This window comes from Podarcis filfolensis (assembly GCF_964270895.1).
Source record: "Podarcis filfolensis genome assembly, chromosome: 5".
Taxonomy (NCBI): Eukaryota; Metazoa; Chordata; class Lepidosauria; order Squamata; family Lacertidae; genus Podarcis; species Podarcis filfolensis.
The window spans coordinates 97,234,436-97,252,529 of NC_139608.1; the positions used below are offsets into that span (position 1 = coordinate 97,234,436).

An 18,094-nucleotide genomic window follows, 5' to 3' on the forward strand; every position below is an offset into this window, starting at 1 on the left:
AACACATCAAACAGCATTATTTATCAAGAAACTGCAGAATAGATATGAATTGTAGCTCACACCAAGTGTATAAAGGATCAAGTGCCCATGGTGGGAGTGCACTGGAGCCAGAGTAAATGGTGTGTACACAACCTAAGACTCAGGACTCATGCACACTTCTGTTTTCCCCACCACTTTCTCCAAGGAAAAGCCATGGTTTAGCACTGAATTGAAACAAACGGCAGCTGGGTTTCCTACTGATCGCCGTTCATTCCAGTTTAGTGCAAAAAGCAAATTTTCTGGGGGGAAGTGGCAAGGCAAAGGCAAAACCACTCAGACGCAGGCCACGAAAGCATGGGAGAAGTGGGTGTGTGGACAAGCCCTCAGTCATGTAGAATTGTCTTACCTAAAGGCAACTCAGAGAACTAGTTTATAGAATCAGCAGATCAAGAAGGCAGGCTTCTTTTCTGGACTGCACCACCCTCAGCTCTCCCATCAGGGGTGGCTCAATACATGTTAGCACCTGAGGTGAACCGTAGTATGCTCCCTGCCCCTGCCATGGAAGAAAGGGTGAGTGAAGATGGGAAACAAGGGGGGAATAAAGCTCCACATCGAGAACATGGTGAGGAATCAAAGGTCATCGTGGGCCAGATCTGAACCCTCCTGCGTGGGTGCAGAGCCCAGGAGACCCCAGAGGGCATTCCCTGCCTTTTCCTCCCTGGGTTGGGAGGAGACCAGCAGGGCCTCCGATCTGCAGGGAGCCCGCTGTAGAGACGGCATTGGGAGGGAGGCTGCGGAGGAAGCAGCAGATCTGGCCTCCAAAGAGTGTGCCACATCCATTGCTCCCACTGTGTGTGCATCTCACTGAGTGAAATTAAGCTCAACTTTCTCCCCAGCAAGTAAGTTTTCTGCCAACAAGGTTTTGATGTGGGGGTACATTTAATAGCCTCTCCTGAAGCAGTACTGTCCAAAAAAGATTGGATTCTACTGGTTGTATAAATTATTCCAGAGTACAAAAGGAGAGTGGTCCAGCCTACTTAGTGTAGCAGGTATTCTAAATGAGGCACGTTGAAGCAATCCCTCAGTCATTTCTACTAAGGGTGCTTCAATAGGTGATATTATATTGTAATGGGTTTTACTATCACATTTATGTGAATAGAGCTATCAGTGTGGGTTGCTTTAGGACAAAACCTGGCCAGATTCTGGCACTTAACAAATAACAGCCTGGGATATTTACATGATGTGTTTCCATGGAAGCTAATCATTAGATGATTCCTTTCATAGCCGGATCTTCACTGTATCTTCTGAATATGGCAAAACCAGACCTTTCCTGTTCCCTAGTTAAATGCAGTCACACCTTGGGTTGAAGTTGCTTCAGGTTGAGTGCTTTCAGGTTGCGCTCCACGGCGACCCAGAAGTAACGGAATGCGTTACTTCCGGGTTTCGTTGCTCGCGCATGCGCAGACAGTCAAAATGATGTCACACGCATGCGCGGAAGCAGCGAATCGCGATCCGCGCACACGCAGATGCGGGTTGCGTTCGATTCTGGATGCGAACGGGGTTCCGGAACGGATCCCGTTCGTATCCAGAGGTACCACTGTACGCTGCAATCTTAAGGGTGTGTGACAGGAACAAAAGTGTTAGAATTCCTGCTCCATGACTACAGTCATGGGATTTTTGTCTGTCACATGACGGTGTATGTTTTGACTACACAAAGTGGGAAGTGGCAGAGACAGGATGTTTGTGTTACTGTGTTCTGTGAAGTGGGACTATTGTCCTTTGTTCTTTCTCTTTGCTGTCTGATGATAGAGAGAGGGAGCCATGTTGCAGTGCTCCGTGTGTGTTTATATTTAAATAAAGTAGATTAGCCAAAATGCTGAGTTGCTGAGGTCTGTCACACAAGCTGCGAAGACTCTGCGGATCCCTAAGAGTGCTGGTGTCTGTTGGCATCGGTCGCTGTGATGTTCAGGCAGAAGAAAGTTTTTGAAGCTCCTGGATGAAAGAACATGCCAGTCAGGCGTGTGTCTCTGCCAGGGTCCTACTCGAGGGTAGGCTGTGCTCCTGACAAAAAGTACAGTTTTGGAGAGAGAAGATGGCTGGGGATACCTGCAATCTGAAGTGGAACGGTAGGTTAGGCTGTCTTTTGGTTTGTTTAAGTTTATGCTCAACTTGCCTATTTGTCAATAAAGTCATATTTTTACAAAATGCCATAAGCCTCCAGTGACCCCTTTCCAAAGGAAACCAAACCCAAGTGAAAGTTGCAACTGTGGAACCATTTGAAGTTGGTTGCGCATAGCAATGCTGTCAGGAAGAAGCAATGCAAAAAGTGAGATGAGGTGTGTAAAGCTGCACATGATTTTTGTGACCTCTTCTGTCTCTGTCAGCAAACTATGTGTGATGGTCTCATTGTACAGGCTGGATCCCTGGTGTACAGCTTCCTTTTGGATGAAATGAGTGTATATCAAAACATGACTGAGGAATAGCCTGGCTCAAGAATGGTCTGGAAGAGAACGATTGTCTAAGCATTTTATTAGCAAAATAGCATCCAGGAGTGTGCTGGCAGAAGGTGATCTCATGGGAAAGAAGGGTATATCGTGCTTTGCTTTCTTTCTTAGAGCGAATGTAATGCTGGAGAAGTATAAAAATTGAAGACTCCCTGGAGACTGAGCTATTTTATCTACAGCACAAAGATAGTGCAGGCAAGGTAACTGCAGCTGAACTGCCAGTGTCCCTCCTATGCTGTGGTTCAGCCTGGGAAGTTCGTATTCAAAGCCAGCTCATTCTCTCCTTTGGCTGAAAGAGCTGCCAGTGAACACAATAGTTTGTGCAATGAAAGTACCATCAAAAGATATTTCAGTTGGTGTGTTAAGTTAGTGGTGGCCTACTTGTTTGGCTTTTGGTTTTATTAGAATTCTTCTGTGGTCTACTTGTATGTTTTGAATTTGCAAAGCAGGAGTGAATAATCAGGATTTCTCAGAGCTAAAGACACAATTACAAAGTGCTAAGAGATCCTGAGTATGTGTTCAAGAACACAAGGAGTGCCTTCATCGATCCGACCAAGGTCTACTTAGTCCAACATTTTTTGCAAGAACCTTGGTTCTAGATGGCCCATAGTTGTTCTTTATGACACTGTATTTCAAACTGCTGGCTCAATGAGAGGTCCTAGTGAAGATCTATTCCTTTGCAGGCCCACAAATCTCAGCCTAGCCCTGGATGTGAACCCAGAACAGCCTTCCTCTTGCCTTGAACAGTGCTTAGTACACCTTCACTACCCCAATGCACACGTTCAATTCAAGACACGGGGGGGCTAATCTGTGTCCCTCCAGATATTGTTGAACTGTAGCTCCTGGTTTATGGTATTCATCAGCAGCTAGATTTAGGTGAGAGCCATTTTCAGGAAGGAATGGAGAATGGGGAGTCACAGCCCCACCTATGCCCCGAGTGGATGGCACACCCTGTTGCTGCAGTTCCCACTCCCTCAATGCTCCTCTCCTGCTGCTACATTGTCGACCACGGGACCGGGTGGTATTCCTGACTGTGTCTGGTTTGGTCCAGCTTTCTCAAGCTGCTGGTTTATACATGACAAAGCCATTTTCACCTTCTCACCCCTTGCTTTTTCCTGTAAGACCTATTGCAGTCGTTAAGAGTCGTCAACAGGCTCATCACAGCTATCTGCCAACCACCCATTCCCACCACCCTTCTGAGTAATACCCCTCCCCACCTTCTCACTATATAGAAGGATCTGGCAACTTCTGTTTCAGTGTATCTGAAGAAGTGTGCATGCACACGAAAGCTCATACCAAGAACTAACTTAGTTGGTCTTTAAGGTGCTACTGGAAGGAAAAAATTTTTTTGCTGGTTTATGATGAACATCAATCATTTCAAAAAGACAGGCTCTTCAGTGGGTTTTTGCAATTACAGTTGTGTGGCTAATATCCAACTCCCATGGTCCCAAACAAAGCTACTATTTTGGCTTGATAAATAGTTCCTGTCTACATTTGCATTCTTGCATAAATAGCACAAGTTACTTCTCAACAGGGTGAACAGCACTTTGCTGCTGATAAATGAAGAAACTGCTCTAAATCAACAAGCAGACTGAATGGCATCACAAAGCAGAGTTGGCAGCAAAGATAATGCTACAGTCATAACCTACTGTTCATTTTCATTCATGCTTGTTTCTCCTTCCACTGGGGAAGTCTTGGGAAACGGTATGTTTGCCATCAAACAGCCATTCCCAGTTGGATATTTGATAATTGGTACTTGTGGTTTAGGCAAACCACAAGTTTTGGATGCCATCCAGCTGCTGAGCACATCAAAGTGTAGCTAAGCATTTCCCACTGCCCTATCTACAGCAACCTGGTGCCTTCCAGATGTTTTAGACTGCAACTTGCATCATTCCTGATCAGTGGCTATGCTAGCTGGGGCTGGTGGGAGCTGTCATCCAAAACATCTGGGAGCACCAGGTTGGAGAAGACTGGTTTATGGCACCTTCCACAGACTAAAACAAGTCCCATTTCCTGTCTACCATGGAATGCCACTTACACCCCTCTTGAAGATTTCCAGCATACATCCAGACCTTTTGTCAACTGCTGTCCATTCTATTCCCACAGGGGTTGTTGGTTTTTTCCCTAGCCGAGTAGCTCTTGTTACACAATGAGTAGTTGTCTGTTTAGTGCAATGGAATGGGACTACCACCCCTCTCTCTGGCAGGGTAGAGTATGCAGTTCCAACAGGCAGAAGTTCAACAAAGAAAGCTTTCCCCATCCCTGCATATCCCTGCAGGGAAATCTGCAGCTACTGAATTTCTGTCAGATGTGCAGCACTTTAGGGCACAAAACCTGCCAGAAACAAAAGGTGACAACCTTAGCGAAAGGCATAATTTCCTCATAAGTGTGCGAGACTTGCAGCTCTGCACTTTCTTTAACAACCACCCACAATTCTTGGTATGTATACTTGTGTTTGGCACAAGTTCCTAGGCATGTGGAGGGAAATTCAATGAGCTTGCTTTGCTGAGACCAGCAGATTATTTTTGGCTGGTCACAAAGCCAATTTGTTGTGATTGCAGTTCCTATTAACAGCCTGGACTACTCAAGTGTATATCAATCAGACCATCAATTACCAGCTTGCTTTCACTGACTCCTAGGTTCTGTTAGTCTTTTCATCTGTTTGTCAGTTTTTCTGTTCAGCATTCATCGCTGCAATGAGGATAGTAAAAAAACCAGTCTACAGAACAGTGTTTAAACTCAATAAGCAGCACTTAAAGTAATTTTGAGTTCCAACTACACCTTGGAATTTGACAGAATGCATATCAAGACAGCATAAACCTTAACCTAACTCTTGGGGTTAAATTTCTGCGTCTATCAAAACACCGCCTGCGCTGGAAGTGACTAGACTTGTTTGCATTGCATGGGAAGATAAATGCTGTGACTCTTAAAATGATTGGTCGCTGTAGCATTATAGCAAGGCCTATACAGCTCACAGCTGGTCACATTTGGATGATTGCAGCATTTATGATGATCTGCACATATGAATGGGCTGTCATAGATATTACATCACAGACAGAACTTTTGTATGGCCTCATCTTGCCCATATTAAGTGATATGCATGCATATGGAAATCAGGCCATAATGTTTTGGATATGTGGCAATGCAGCAAGAAATGTAATTGATCAGTACTTTAAGTTTAAATGGTGATGGTTTTTATTAAAAACATGTACCAGTACCTTTCCACTTAGAAATGGAGTGCTTCATTTATCGTTGCAAGGTGACAGACAAAGAATTGAGTGGGGTTTCTAGTCCGCTTTGGGGCTCACATATTAAGCACATATTTCAGCATGAACTATAGGAAACCTCATCCACATTACAAGAAGTTATAATATAATTCTGTCTTGTTTATTTAAGTGAAGTTAAAAGAACTTAATTCTAATTTCCATAGGTGAAGAGTGTTTTAGAAGCATGTAGTGTTTTATTGTAGAATCTATTTATTTAGAAAAAAATACATGCAGAATAGGATAGAAACATGTACCCACATATGAAGCAAAGAGGAGGAAAAGACTGTGGCTTCCAACAGCAGAGAAGTTCTGGAAGACGATCTGTGCCTGATATGTACCCCACCCCTTTCATTTCTGAGTAACTCCTGGATGGGCACTCAGAGGCAGCATCCAGGCATCCTCCTTGCCCTGTGCCACGCATCACTCCTGGTCATGCTTGAGCCACATTCCTCAGTAGTATGACACTGATAAAATGTGCCCACTTTAATTAATGTTGGATGCTATGTTTCATCTCTTGCATGATGATGAGTTGAAGCAAAGCTTTGAACATGATGGAATTTCACTTGCAAATCTGTTCTCAAAAGATGTTTCCCCTCTTGAAATGAAGCCTGATTGACAACAGCAAAAGAACTCAAGCCACTGAACTATTACATCTTGGATAGGAGGGGGGTTTGTTTGTTTTTGTGGGAGGGGGGAGTTGGGGGGTTTCTCAATGAAATAAATGTTCTCAGTATGTAAATGCAGAGGAGGGGAGACAATGTTCTTATGCTTATTTACAGCAAATTTGACAGGCAGAAAACATTGACCGGGCAAAAATAATAATTAGCCATTTTCCTTCATAGTTAAGTCAAAAGCTGATCGTTATGAAGGTTGCACAAAATGCTTGACTTTAGATGTCCCCCACTTCTTCATCAGTGGTTACACATAAGAAATGGTTTCTTAACGATGTCTGGTTTCATTAGAACGGTAGCTAAAAACATTGTTTTAATTGACACGTAGCACATCCTAGGAAAATAACAGAGAAAACTCCCTAACCAGTCAATTACCATATAAATAGGAATGCATAGATCATCCCTCGTATCAGCATCTTGCTTTTTGGTTGATGAAAATATGTTAATGGGCAAATGCAGCTTTTCATTTGAATAATGACTTAATGCTTCTGTGAATTTCAGATTGTGGATTAAGCCCTTTCTGTGAAAAGTTTTAATATTTTTCCTATAGTTCACCAGCTGCCTTTGCTCAAGGAGGAAAAAAAAGCCCCTGCATTTGGGGATCTTCAAATAACAACACGTGCCAGGATGCTGGGATATGTGTGTGTGTGTGTGTGTGTGTGGTGTGCGTGTGTGTGCACGCCTGCCTGTGAGCCCATGCAGAAGTCTATTTAGGGAAAGGAAAAATATGAGCATTCTGTGTTTATCTTTTCTTTCAGAAAGGATACTTACTGTTTGATGGGCCAGCAGGAAAGATGAACAGCATTGCATTTGACGGCTGCAATCAGTTTCTTTTATCACTCCTTGCAGGCCTTCTTGGATCCTTGCCATTTCCCCAACCAGCTGGACAGGAACCTTTGCTCATTTACATGACGTGCTTAAGATTTTATATGATCACAGAGAGGAGAAAGACCAGTTTCTCTCTGTAGCTTAACTGTGTGCAAAGAATGAGATATGAGGCAAAGTTAATTAAACATCATTGGTATTTTCATGCACAAGTCCCATGAAATGAGCCCAGCAGTGACCCAAAGAGCAATGAACTGTTGTCACTTGCTGGCCTGGCCAAATCATGAGATAAGCTGAAGGTCCTGCCTTAGCCACCACAATGATTTTTTATTTTATTTTTTTGCAGCGGGCAGGGGTTGGCTTTGGGCTACATTGATCAGCATAGATTGCTGGTGGGTTACTGTCTTGTTATTGCTTACCCTATTCTTTCCCATAAAACCTATTTTGAGAACACAACATAGATTTATCTTCTCATGTTGCTCATCTGAGGGAATTAAAGCAAATGAAGCTGCAAAGTTTTAGAGGAACTCAGAATTCTCCTCAGGGTATGTAATAGGTAAGAGGGTCTGGTAAGAGGGTATGTAATAGGTAAGAGGGTCTAAGCTTGTGACAAAAGAAAGAGACATCACACTCTGGGCCTAATTGGGCTGCTTTTCCTTTTTAAAGTTTAGCTACTGCAGAATTTTCTTCTTGAGTAAATCTAGTAAAATGTAACTTCATAAACATTTCTGTTTATGAAGCAAAAAGGTAGCACTCAGTCAATAGAAATGAAAAGAAGCCTTTTCACAAGTACATTTTTATTTATGTATTTTATATTGCACCTTCTCTCTAAGGAGCTCTAAGTGGCCTCCCCATTTTATCCTCACAACATCCATCCCAGTGAGGCACATTCAGCTGAGAGGTGTCAACTCATCGAAGGTCACATATGGCTGAGTTTTTAGTGCTTCATGAACCTGCACTTGTTTCTGCCTTAATGTATTTGTTGCGTTAAACTTCACTGTGATATTATGAAGATATAAAATGGTATTAAATAAATAAACTAAAGCATGAATGTGACAAACATGTGGCTTCGCTGCACCTTGCTATCCAATGTACACTCATGGGCAGAGTCCAACAAGCACTTTATCACTTGATGGTGCTAGTGGGCATGGGTGGAGACAATTTGCTTGAATTCTCCTTCATGGGCCTCAGCACCCCGTCTTTACCTGCCTGGAGAGCTGGCTGTGACAACGCATAAGAATCACCCTATGTTTAAGTGTTTTGTTATTATGCACGCAGCTAGGGGATTTTTCAAAATGGTGGATTATGTAAGGCAAATTCTTACACCCTTTTGCTAGACTTTTCTCAGCTGGAAAAAACCACACACAGCAGAATAAGTTCTAAAAAATGTCACAGCTTATTTGATTTATTCTGTTTCAAGACACCTCTGGGGGTAAAACTCCCTCTCTGGAGAGTCGTACTTTCCCTCTTTGCCACCCCTAACAGAGTAAATTACACTCTACAATTCCTACAGGCCCCAAGGCTGAAACTTTGCTCAAAGCCTGGTTCTTTGATGCTGTGAACGAATAGGTTGGGAAGCTGGTATGCATGTGGCTGTGCAGAGGCCATTTTTCTTTCAGCAAAACATGTTAAACATGTTGCTTCCTGTGAGGGGTCAGCTGGTGCACCTGTGATAAACTTCATTCTGATATTTGTTGTTGTTGTTGTTTAGTCGTTTAGTCGTGTCTGACTCTTCGTGACCCCATGGACCAGAGCACGCCAGGCACTCCTGTCTTCCACGGCCTCCCGCAGTTTGGTCAGACTCATGTTTGTAGCTTTGAGAACACTGTCCAACCATCTTGTCCTCTGTCGTCCCCTTCTCCTTCTGCCCTCCATCTTTCCCAACATCAGGGTCTTTTCCAGGGAGTCTTCTCTTCTCATGAGGTGGCCAAAGTATTGGAGCCTCAGCTTCAGGATCTGTCCTTCCAGTGAGCACTCAGGGCTGATTTCCTTCAGAATGGAGAGGTTTGATCTTCTTGCAGTCCATGGGACTCTCAAGAGTCTCCTCCAGCACCGTAATTCAAAAGCATCAATTCTTTGGCGATCAGCCTTCTTTATGGTCCAGCTCTCACTTCCATACATCACTCCTGGGAAAACCATGGCTTTAACTTTACGGACCTTTGTTGGCAAGGAGTATTTGTTGGCATTCTGGTATTAAGAACATGCTAATCATACATAGTGCCCCCTTAATCTTAGTTCATCAGACCCATCTCCAGTGTATCCTGTAACAGCGCCCCCCCCCCGAAACACAACTGCTGATACAGGAAAAAGAAACTGACCCTTTTAGAAAAGGCATCACAGTGAACTGCGATGGCTGAGTACCTAACAACCTGGAACCAAAACTGTCCCACCTAAAAACAAGGCAGCATTTCCTACACAATAATCCAGGCGCAGGCAAACTGGGCCCTCCAGATGTTTTCGGACTACAACTCCCATCATACTGTTGCCGGAAATATCCGAGGGCTCCCTTGGACAAAAAGTAAAGACACCAACCAGGATAACTTGGAGCAAAACAGCAGCCTGTAGGCTTGGCCTTTATTGAACTGTTGCAACAGGGTGTTCCCCTCACTTGCAAGAGAGAGGAAAGACCCAGAAAAATAGTGTGCAAGGTCTTATAAAAACTTTTTGAAATTCCCCTCCTCTAGGTCAAGCCCACCCCCAGAAACATCATGCATACATTACAGAAAGGAGGGGTTGAGGGAGGAGTTGGTGGTAACCTGAGTGTCTTGTCACCTGGCTAGTTCCTCCTTTCCCCCCTCCCCATGAGTCACTTCCAGGAGACAAAGGGGAGTTTGCAGTTTCCTGCCCCCAGAGGGAAGATCTGATCATTGTCCTTTGTTTCAGTCCATGCTGAATCCACTCCCATATGCAACTTCTTTGTGATCTTGATTGTCTTCTGTCTGGGATCATCAGGGTTGGCATAGCAACTGGGCAGGGCTCCTGTGGATGTGCTGAGACGGTGAAGGGATTATGGCTGACCAGGACCAAGCCACCCCCCTTTGATAGTTCTTGTCATATGGAGTAAAATAAAATGGAACAGTGCAAATCCGATGTATGGTTGATTTTCTATGAATTTATAACAGAAATGTGGCAAATGTAGTGTGTGAGTGTGTGTGTGTGAAGTTTGTACAAACAGAGTGATTGGGGTGGGGGGGTTCCTGCTACAATCCCTAGCTAACAAGACCAGTGGTCAGGGATGATGGGAATTGTAGTCCCAAAAAAACATATGGAGAATCAGAATTATAGTAACTTGTAAATTCTGTTGTCCCCAAAGGAGCCTGGCCACGACCAAGGAGCACACAGGACATGAAGGGTATCGAGGGGGGAAGAGCCCCAAGCAGCTTCTAGCAAGTATCCTGCAAAGGGGTGGTTCCTATCCTGCAAAGATGCGCCTGGTCGCGAGTCCCACGGGCAGGGTTTTGCGGCGAGGCCCCCCAGGGGTGAGGAGTCGAGTCCTCCCTGAGGCGCGAAGAAGAGCTCCCTTTCTTTCGGCGCTGCCGGGCCTCCTCCCCAGAAGGGAGCGGCGAGGCTGCTTCCTCCTGCCCGAGGGACCAGGCCCGTCCCAGCCGGTTCCTGCAGCCCGGGAGAGGCGGAAGGAGGAGCGGCGCCAGAGGAAGGCGCGGAGCCGGAGACGCCAGGTGAGCAGGGAGGGTCGCCTCTGCCGCGCGCCCCCAAAGCGGGGAGACGAGGGAGGGACGGCGGCCGCGCGCCCCGCTCTCCTCCTCCTCAGGTGGGCGAGCGGAGGACCTTCCCGCCCCAAGTCCCCGGGGTAGGAATGGAGGCCGGGGAGGAAGTCCCACTCAGGGCACGGGGCTTACTCCTCTGTAGGCCTCCGTAGGCCTTGGGACCTGACCTGGGTTTCCTCACCGAGAGTGGGTGGTGGTTGTTTGCGGGGGGAGGAGGAGGCTGGCTTTAATGTGGGTCGCCGCCTTTGCCGCCAACGTCTTGGGAGCAGCAGCGCCACAATTTATAAGGAATCTGTGCTTTGGGGTTGAGCCCGTCCTCCAATATTCTGGGAAAGGCTTTTCCCGAACCCGGGATGCGCGCTGAGAATTGCTGCGCGCACGAGCGAGGGGAATCAACTCCGCTCTTCCTTAGGGACAATAGAACCACAGAATGGTAGAATTGGAACCCACTAGTCCAACCCACTTCGAGGCAGGAATCTCAGCTAGATCATCCATGACAGATGGCCATTGCACCTCCAAGGAGGTTGACTGCTTAGAGTAGAACCATTGGAATAAAATAAGAGTTATGGCTAACTTAAACCCAGTTGATGTCCGTGTGTCTCTTCTCAAGTCTGGGTCCAGCCCAGAACTCAACCAGGGCGGCTACAGACTGCTCTCCATTCCTTCTGGCAAACACAGCTGACCCTCTGGAATCTCCTTCAGGATAACCTGGGCTTCAAGTAGGAGAAAGTCACACTAAAGTCAACTAGTTAACATTTATATGACTAGCCCACGAGGCTGTCATCCTGTAGGCCTCTGCTTCAGAATAAGCCCTGTTGAACTTACTTGGGAGTTATTTCAGAGTAAGCGGCCCTCAAGGTACTCAGAAGCAAGTTGCATCAAAGTTAATGGCACTTAACTTCCAGGTAACTACTAATCAGAGCTATAAGACTGCAGACTTATCCTTTGGTTGTGGTAAACTGCAGTGGTGTTTCCCTCAGTGTCTGAATTTGTCTGTAATGCAAGTTTACTTAGAAGCAAGTCCCACTGAGTTCAACATGACTTACTTCCAAATTTACTTGCAAATAAGTCCCCTTGACCTGCAAGATTTCTGTCTAAATATGTTCAGTTTGTGCTGTAAGGTTGTAAACCTATGCATACTTACTTGGAAGTTGGATCCTTTGATAATCAGATTCGTGTCTATTTTAGAGGGCCTGGATGGAAAGGAGGACAGGGCTTCGTATACACTTACTGGTGGTGTGAATGAGAAAAATTCAACAGAGGTGGTGTTTGTCAGACCTCCATGATGATGCATGGCTGCTGAAATTCTTAACTGTGCAAAAGACCCATCATTCTTGCCCAAACCACTCTGATTTATTACCACCAGTGGCGGATTTAGGGGAGTGCAACCCAATTGCCCACACTGGGTGCCAAGCCGAGAGGGTGCCGCAGGTAACACTGCAACAGTGGTGAGTAATTGAAGGCAAGAGGTAGGGCACGCGCCAAATTTTGGCATTGCACAGGACACTGCTGAAATTTTAAAGCCCCAAGTCCACCACTGTTACTACCTTAGTGTTTGCTGTGTACCAGTTCAGTACACTGAAAGGCTTCTGGTTCCTCTGATGTCACGATTTCCTTACCACACAAGAAACATACGTCCCAAGAGGCCAGGTGCTGCTTGTGTGATTGGGTAAACAAAACACATGAGGAATCACATGCAGTGTGAACTCGTATTTGGAGTTGCAAGGGAGAACCATGTAGGTGGTGATCCTAACTGGAGAGCCTGTCAAGGAGGGTTCTAGGCAGGCAAAAAGGGGTTGAGAATAAGAGGAAAAAGGACACTTTGAAAGGTAAAACTTTGTCCTCCTGTAACAACCCCAAGGCCTGTAAACACTGAACAGCCTACTCAATTTAGCTTTAGGTGAGATATAGCTGAATATAGCATAGGAGTGTTGTACCTGCTTCTCTCCCAGGAAAAGCAGCAGCTCAGGGGGGTGCTTTTACTGTGCTATAGGTAAAGAAGGTTAAACCCTTCCTTCTTGACTGCCATGGTCCCAGTCTGGGTTATCCCCGAGCTCTTGTTTTCAAAGTAAAAACAAGACATCGGAATGCATACACATATTTATCAGTTAGCTTGGCACTGAGAAAATAATTATATGTTACCTGAGCAAATACAACAACAACAATCTTTATTACGGGCCAGAGACCCAACAAATCGTTACAAAGCAATACACAATTCATACAACCTACCTCCAGGTTAAACAAGCATTTTGTTCAGAATATAGGGATCATTGGTTCTTGCAACCTCCGATAAAAACTTTGCCGCTGCTAATGTTCTAGCATTTGTCCGGTCTTCCGATAGGAACCTGACATAGTGAGCCTCTGATTTTCCTGGGAAGGGTACCAGCAAGGGTATTATCAGTTCAGCCCTGGCTTGCTCATATTTTGCACAGTGCAACAAAATATGTTTTATGGAATCGATGTCCTGAGCACACGAGCAAAGTCTGTCCTGGTAGGGAACTCCTCTCAACCTGCCATCCAACACTGCAGGAGGAAAGATGTTTAGTCTGGCTTTGGTGAAAAGCCTTCGATAGTTTGGTACTGTCAGGTTTTTAATGTAAGATGTTAACTTAAAGACATGCCCATATTGTACTCCTACTGCCAGCGGACTACAGACTGCGTATGATCGAGATCGCAAGTCACTGTGTGCATTATCCCATAATCTTTGCTTTAACATCTTTTAAAGGTAAAGGTAAAGGTACCCCTGCCCGTACGGGCCAGTCTTGACAGACTCTAGGGTTGTGCGCTCATCTCACTCTAGAGGCCGGGAGCCAGCGCTGTCTGCAGACACTTCCGGGTCACGTGGCCAGCGTGACGAAGCTGCTCTGGCGAACCGGCACCAGAGCAGCACACGGAAACGCCGTTTACCTTCCCGCTATAAAGCGGTACCTATTTATCTACTTGCACTTAAGGGTGCTTTCAAACTGCTAGGTGGGCAGGAGCTGGGACCGAACGACGGGAGCTCATCCCGCCGCGGGGATTCGAACTGCCGACCATGCGATCAGCAAGTCCTAGGCGCTGAGGTTTTACCCACAGCGCCACCCGCGTCCCTTTTGGGCGCCTTCATAACTCAGGTAATACAGTTGGGGGGTGACGGACCAATAGAGATGGCTTTTTTAGTCATGGTTTTCTGCCATTTGCTGACAAATTCCTCATTGGTCAGGTGTTGGTACAAACACTTCCCTAGATCAAACACTGAAATCCTGAGCCAATGTTTTAGGGCAGCCCACCACGCTTTAGTTGAAATTGGGCATTCACCAGCTTTTAACAGAAGTATGGAGTTGGGGACACAGTTGGGTACCTGCAGCAGAGATCGTAGAAATTTTGCCTGAAAGCCATCTAGCTTTGGGAGGTCCCCATTATGCCAGACATTTGCAGCGTACAGGAGTTGGGAAACGGGTTTTGCGTTGAAAACCCTTAAGGCTGCTGGAACATATTTGCCGCCCTTTGTGAAAAAGAATCTGAGTATGGCTAGCTTTGTGATCCCCGCCTTTTGAAGGGAGGTTTGCCAGTGGTGCTTCCAAGATCCTGTATGATGGAGTGTGAGCCCTAGATAACTGAAGTATTTGATCTGTTCAAGGTTATGGCCATCCAGCACCCATTTAGACCAGGAGAAGCTTCTTTCGAGAACTAAAATTTTTGATTTTTCATAATTAATGGAGCAAATAAGGTATTCTCAAACCTTCATCTCCTGTATTGTGTAAGATGAAGGAGAGGGAAGGAGTGACAGTGGGAGGTGTGTGGACATCAGACAACTACAAGGGTGGGGTGGGTATTTACATAGGAAGTGCAAGGGGTGTGTGCAAGGGATGTGCTTAACCTCTAACCATGTATGCTGATTCCACACATATACACACCCCCTCTACCTGTCCAGCAGGATTTCCTCCAAGGACTTGGAAAGAAAGCAAATTAAAAATGTCCTTGGGTAGCTGACACCCCAGAGGAGATTTGGAGGGCAAGTACCCTCCTGCTCTCTCCTCATGCTTACCAGCAAGCGGGAGACCCTTATTTTGTACCCTTTACTAAAAGAATGACTCCACTGTGTTTGCGTTTTCTTCCCTGTTCTCTGCAACACAACAGCTTTACATGGTGCCTGTGTGGTGCTGACAAACATTTCCTGCTTTTTGACTGAACAGCCGGTTGAAGTTTTATTGTGTTTGTTATCTCATTAAAACTAGATTCCTACACATACTTGAAGTCCTGTTAAGATCAGTACTAGTTTCTTCTTGGTTGGGTTGAGTTGTGTGTTTCTGCTTCAGTTCACTTCTTCCATTTTGGTACTTAAATTTTCTATCTGCATAGCTTTGTGAAGGTCATGGGAAACCCAGAGGAAACACTGTGACTTTGCACACTGGCTCTCTTTGGTTCCTTTCCTGAGCAGGCAAGCTGCATGAAGGTCTTTCCACAATTTTAGAATCATTTTACCATTTTAAACAGCACTTGATTGAAATAAAGGTAAGGGTCTTGATCTAGCTGTAGTCACACTATGTTGTGGGTAATTTGTAGCCCTGGACCAAGGTACCTGTTCCCACCCACATGTAATTCATCTCATAGTGTGCACTGGGAACTGGGTGAACCTCTCCATGTCCTTGTTGATGTGGGAATCCGCATTGTTTCAATGTGCTGATTGCCATTGTTGTCTCATTTGCTCTGTGTTTCTTTGCTGCTATTGTGTGCTATGCTTAAGAAACTCGAGCCTGTGTTATTTAATATATTAATATTCTTTATGAAGAGCTAATTTATTTGAGCTGAATGATTCCCTGTGGATCATTCTTGCAGTTAAAAATATGTAGTTACTACACAACAGACTGTTGTCCAGTAGCTTGCCAGCTTAATTCAATTAAAGCTGCCATCTTAAAATATATTTCAGTCTAAGATCCAAAGCATTCTACTCTTGGGATATAATCTCTGCTTGAGTGTGGATTTAGCCTAACATAATTCTTTGTTGTTGCTTCCTTTTACAGTTAGTTAATTTAATAGAAAGCAGATGTCATAAAGCGGTTGATCATTAATGTTTATTGTGATTAACAGCTAATCATCCTTACCCAATAAACACGTACACTGCTTCAATTAAATATAAGATTTTGCTGTCTGTTTTATGCCAAGCTCTGGCTGTAATCCAGCCACCATTTAGACTTATTTAAGAGCCCATTCACATGACCCAAAAACTTAGTGAAATAAAAATAAAAGTGGCACTGATACTTGGTCTTGTGACCAGGAGGGATCACCTTTCAGAAGCGTCTAGATCAAGGGAAGTAATAGTGCCACTGTATTCTGCTCTGGTCAGACCTCACCTGGAGTACTGTGTCCAGTTCTGGGCACCACAGTTCAAGAAGGACACTGACAAACTGGAACGTGTCCAGAGGAGGGCAACCAAAATGGTCAAAGGCCTGGAAACGATGCCTTATGAGGAACGGCTAAGGGAGCTGGGCATGTTTAGCCTGGAGAAGAGGAGGTTAAGGGGTGATATGATAGCCATGTTCAAATATATAAAAGGATGTCACATAGAGGAGGGAGAAAGGTTGTTTTCTGCTGCTCCAGAGAAGCGGACACGGAGCAATGGATCCAAACTACAAGAAAGAAGATTCCACCTAAACATTAGGAAGAACTTCCTGACAGTAAGAGCTGTTCGACAGTGGAATTTGCTGCCAAGGAGTGTGGTGGAGTCTCCTTCTTTGGAGGTCTTTAAGCAGAGGCTTGACAACCATATGTCAGGAGTGCTCTGATGGTGTTTCCTGCTTGGCAGGGGGTTGGACTCGATGGCCCTTGTGGTCTCTTCCAACTCTATGATTCTATGATTCTATGATTCTATGATTCTATGAAGAGGCAACTGTTTTTATCCACAACTCTGCAGACTCAAACTAGAATAGAGCAGGCTAGGTAGTACCAGTAGCTACTATCCTGCTTGCCTGTGGCAAATAAAATTGCTTCTAGATGACAAGGCAGAGATGGTTTTGAAAGTCGCTGGAGTGTCTGTGTGCCAGAAATGACCAGTACACTGCTAACTTTTGTGAGCTGAACTAGATTCATAGAGTTGGAAAGGACCTCAAGGGACATCTAATCTAATCCTCTGCGGTACAGGAATCCCATCCAATTTGAAACGATTCTGGACCCTGCTTAGCTTTGCAAAGGTGCTAGCAGTTTTATTGCTGCACCATTAGGAGACACATGACAACATGACAGAACAGCTGAAATAGTAGCCTGCAGCTCTCTCACTTTTCAAAGTGCATCAGAGGGTAAAGTAAGAGGAGTCTCCCAGTCTGAACCAGGGAGTAAACAGTTGATAGAATGAGTTGCCTAACACTTTCCCCAACTCCTTTCTCTCCCTAACCTCCCCCCACCCCCATTACTAGGATGCTTTGAGGAGCCCTTGGGAGAGTTAATGCCATCACCTTGGTCTTCCCTGAAAATCTTTGAACTGTCGTTTTTCTCTATGAAGACCACTTCACATATACCATTTTAATACAATACATGGTTTATTTCATTATTTATTTACTCTATTTATATAAGACTGCTCAGTACTATTGTTTTCTGTGTGGTCCACATAAACTAATATTATAAAATCACAGTTTGTAGCATAAAAGACTTTATGTCAGCAGAAATGAGGAATAAGAACAAATAATAAAAAAGTATATAGCCTGTGAGCAGTGACTAAAATTGGTGGTTTTTTTAATTGGCTGTTCCTATTGGTCATTTGTTGTGATACCACGATGCCGTCCCCCAATCTTTCCATTTTAAACTTTGGAATAATAGTAATAATAACAACAACAATAATATGATATGACTTTAGCAGGGGTCAGCAAACTTTTTCTGCAGGGGGCCGGTCCACTGTCCCTCAGACCTTGTGGGGGGCCGGACTATATTTTGAAAAAAATTAATGAACAAATTCCTGTGCCCCACAAATAACCCAGAGGTGCATTTTCAATACAAGCACACATTCTACTCATGTCAAAACACCAGGCAGGCCCCACAAAGAACCCAGAGATGCATTTTAAGTAAAAGCACACATTCTACTCAGGTAAAAACATGCTGATTCCCGGACCATCCGTAGGCCGGATTGAGAAGCCAGTTGGGCTGGATCCGGC

At 44.9% G+C, this 18,094-nt stretch overlaps 2 protein-coding genes across 6 annotated transcripts in view; one reads left to right on the forward strand and one right to left on the reverse strand.

Annotated features, from left to right (window-relative positions):
* The window catches only part of LOC310763563 (uncharacterized protein), a 46,024-nt gene extending 38,215 nt beyond the window's left edge, over positions 1 to 7,809 (reverse strand). For all 3 annotated transcript variants that reach the window (XR_014548643.1, XR_014548645.1, XM_083616071.1), the window contains exons 1-2: positions 7,192 to 7,809; positions 5,099 to 5,174 (exon numbers count right to left, since the gene is read on the reverse strand). The gene's annotated coding sequence lies outside the window, so the exon portion shown is untranslated. The remainder of the gene's footprint in view (positions 1 to 5,098; positions 5,175 to 7,191) is intronic.
* Positions 7,810 to 10,513: 2,704 nt separating this feature from the next.
* ARHGAP8 (Rho GTPase activating protein 8) overlaps positions 10,514 to 18,094 on the forward strand; it is a 41,268-nt gene continuing 33,687 nt past the window's right edge. For 2 of the 3 annotated variants that reach the window (XM_083615871.1, XM_083615873.1), the window contains exon 1: positions 10,514 to 10,922. The gene's annotated coding sequence lies outside the window, so the exon portion shown is untranslated. Of the gene's footprint in view, positions 10,923 to 11,740; positions 11,876 to 18,094 lie in introns of those variants that run through there. The other variant, XM_083615872.1, reaches the window with a different exon arrangement.